Genomic DNA, 3,876 nt, shown 5'->3' with positions numbered 1-3,876 from the left:
TGCTTTATTTTCCTCCAAAAAAAATAAAGGGCCATTAAGAGAAAAATTTCAAAAGTGTGAAAGAGACATATCCAACATGGAAATGAAGTGGAAAAGATAAATAAAATAGGCATTCCTTTGCTATATTTGGTGGAGTCCTGCAGAGAAAAAAATTCCAGGGAGGCAGCATTGAGACATAGTTTATTAATGCAGTTTTCCCCACAGCAGGACACAGAAAGAGAAACTGGTAAAACAGTCACACTAAAAAATTATGACTCTTACATCTGATCTTTATGAATACATAGAAAAGAAACTGTCCTTGTGGGTCATCCCTGGCCCATGTTGATGTAGAGATGCAAAGAATTATTATTATTATTATTTTTTACTCAAAGCATTATTTGCTCCATAGTCAGGGGATTTTAAAAGTACTTATGAAAAGGTCCTATGAACAATTTTGAGTGGATTTCCCAATTATATTTGGAATAAAGCATTTCAGTCTTGTTTTTAAAGTGTGTACAAAATTGAAGTCCGTATTCCCTTTGGGGAAAAATTGTAGTGAGTGGTAAACTGATTATAAGTGAAAATTCCCTGAGAATCTGAGAGCTAGGAGGAAGCAGACTGATCAGCTAAACCAGTTTAGACTATGTCCTACTGATGAGTTAGGAAATTAGTTTAGACTCTAAACTTCAGAGGGCCACAGTTAGAAAGTAGAGGAGGGGATAGGGTAGAGTAAAATTGAATAAAAGAAAAAGAGGGTTACACGTACTGTTATGAAGCTTTTGTTTCTGTGTATGTATGTCTATCTTTCTGTCTGTTGGGTTACCAACATCAAGTATGTGCTATATTGATTATGGCCAAAGAACGGAGATTGTTGGTCTAATCAAATTCCTTCCTTTTTCAGGTAAAAAAACTAGAGCCCAAGATGGGAGAAAAATGACTTTCTCAAGTCATACAGCGAGTCAGAAGTAGCCTGGGTCTCCTGACTCCCTATATCCTTCCTGTTACATTCTATCTATCAAAATGTTTGGAGGTAGATGCCAACTCTTGCTCCATAGATTCTTTTACCATCTTGGCAGCTAACATCCCATTCCTTTCTGGGGACGTTTCCTGTGCTTCTAGATTAATTGGTTTCCTTTTTCTCCTTCCCAAACATTCCTATCACCCTTTTACCATTGAGGATCAGTGGGTCTGTGGGAGCAGACAGCTGTGTGAAGGGGCAAATAATCAGTAGCCAGGCTTGGATGATCTATGATTCATGGCTAACTCATGGTAGCTCAGGAGATTGTAAAATTCCACAGCTCACTGCTCCCTGAAGTTGATGAGCCACATGAGAAGAAAGGAGCCTCCCTGTAAAAAATGGGGAGGTATATAGAGGGCATCTTCAGAACCAAGACAACCATCTGATGACTGTGGGCTTTAGGCAGTTCCTGTCAGATTCAGGAACTGAGTCTAAAACAGAAGCACGTACAAAGTGTTCCATAACTGTAATGGTAGAGATGGATTATGAAAGAGAATCCTGCCCGGGACTCAAGGTGCCTCTGGCTTTGACTTAAGGGGAAAAATGATCTACCTTAATAATAAACAAACACATATTGCATTTGCCATGGGCCAGCCACTCTTTGGATATTATAAATATTTACTCATTGAGTGTACATAATCAACCTCTAAGCTTTAGAAGAGTCTTCCTAGCAGTGGGTTGTAGTGAGAAGGTTGAGAAATATTGAGATGTGTTAAAATAATTTGGTTTTCTTTCTGATGTGAAGACAGGAGGGTGAGGGTGCTTCATGGAATTTAGAGCGATGTCACCGACAGAGTGAATTAATCAACAGTCAAATCCAGAGAGAAAAGGTCAACTACCTACTTTCTCTTGGCAGAAAGCATTGGGAAGACAATTGTTCTCACAAAGATTCATTACTTTTTGATGCTTTCCAGAAGTGGTGATGGATTTGCAATAAACCATCTACTTTTTTTCCTCTTCTTTTAAATCTCTCTCACATATTTGTAGGGTAGCTGCCTTGGTGCAGAAAGGCTGCTTGGATCCTGAAACCACCCACATAAGCCCACGTGGAGATCAAACCTATGCTCTGGACTTGTGGAAGCTATGCCTTTTGCTTTGTGCTCAAAGATGATCCTCACTAAATTTTTGTTAATTTTTTTTTTTTAGCACATGTCAAAAACGGATGCTGGCTTTGGTAACTGCTAGATTTGGCTTTGATGAAGATCATTAAAAGTTTATTGAATAGTTAGAAGGGCAAAAGTTGGTTGATGTTTTCCCCCACCCCCTAAAAGATATAAAGTGAGGGCTTTTAAAAAACAAAAACATTATTATATGTGTATATGTTTTGTATGTTAAATCCCATAATACTCTGATGGAATCTCCAATCCACAGATGAGGGAACTAAGTTGAATGACTTGCTGAAGATAAATAGGTGAGGGACAGAATTCAGAATATAGTCTGACTACAGAAGCCATTACTCTTTCCAAATAATACTGCAGCCAGAAAGTTATTTTTTTTTTTCTATTTGAAAATGATTTGTCCCTAAAAGCATTCACTGACCATGGCAAAACTTTAATTGCTCTTTCCATGCCATAGCCTACAAGCTATCCATGAGGAATAGCAACAGTTAAAAACTGCTCGCCTGTAATTAAGTCTTGGTTCCCTTAACAATTCCACCATGTAATTAAACTTATTTCTCCAACAGGCAGATATGATTCACTAAAGATTTTAAGAAAAGCTATTTATATTAGGCTGTTTCTTGCTCATAGTTAACCATGGTCAAGTCTGGGCTTGGAAATGATGAATAGGAGGAATGTAGAGAATGCTCCTGGCCCAGAACTTACCAACGCTAAAGCTGTATCAGAGGGAGGGTGTGTTTCCTGTGTAACTGGTGCAACTTCTAATTTATTTCTGCTCATTATTTCCCTAGATGAATGGGATGGGTAGAAAGGCAGGTTTTCTGATATTTATCCTTTTCTTGTGGGATCCTCCATTAACTTAGGCAGCAAATCTCATTGTTATTAATCATCAAAAATAGAAAATGTCTCTTTTTGAAAGAAGTAATTATCAGAAGCCTCACTATGTCTTTAAAAAAAAAGATCGATTTGCTACCATCAGTACATTCTGTGACTATCTTCTGAAAAAATTTGGCATACACCACAAATAGTTTATGGAGCATTTTTCCCCCTCCCAACTGCAATTTGGCTTAGCATAAAGCACTAAAGACTAACCATTAAAAAAAAATACTAACCATGCACTGGTGGCACATACCTATAATACGAATCAAGCAGAGAGCTGAAGATCAAGGTTCAAAGCCAGCCAGTCAAAAAAGTGTATGAAAGTCTTATCTCCAATTAACCAGCAAAGAAGCTGGAAGGAAAGGTATAGCTAAAGTGGAACAGCTCTAGCCTTGAGTAAAAAAGCTAAAGGACAGACAGCACCCTAGCCCTGAGTCAAGCTGCAGTATGGGTGCGCGCGCGCACACACACACACACACACACACACACACACACACACAGTGCTAAAGATGGCAAGAATGACATTAAATTACACACCTTGTTATAATGCACAGAGACTTAAGTATCTGTATGTTTAATTTTTTTCTCACTGTACATGCAAATCAAATATTAAACAAAATGTAACCAAAAGTTTTCTAGAGTTTAAAGGAGTTAAAGTTAAATGAAATGAGGGTCACCACTTGGACCCAGATACCAAATAAAATGGCCAAATAGAGAATGCACTGGCTGTGAAACAAATAAAACCCAATTGCCTTCTCTGTCATGGGACAAAAAGACCCAAAAAGTAAGGAAGCGAATGAATGTATGTACTAAAGTACTTACTGTATTTTCTTGGTTCAGTGGCTGCTCTGAGAATACTGTGCAATTAGTACCTGGAAAACA

Source organism: Dipodomys ordii, unplaced genomic scaffold, assembly GCF_000151885.1.
Source record: "Dipodomys ordii isolate 6190 unplaced genomic scaffold, Dord_2.0 Scaffold46, whole genome shotgun sequence".
In the NCBI taxonomy this organism is placed as follows: Eukaryota; Metazoa; Chordata; class Mammalia; order Rodentia; family Heteromyidae; genus Dipodomys; species Dipodomys ordii.
This window is presented reverse-complemented; position numbering follows the sequence as displayed.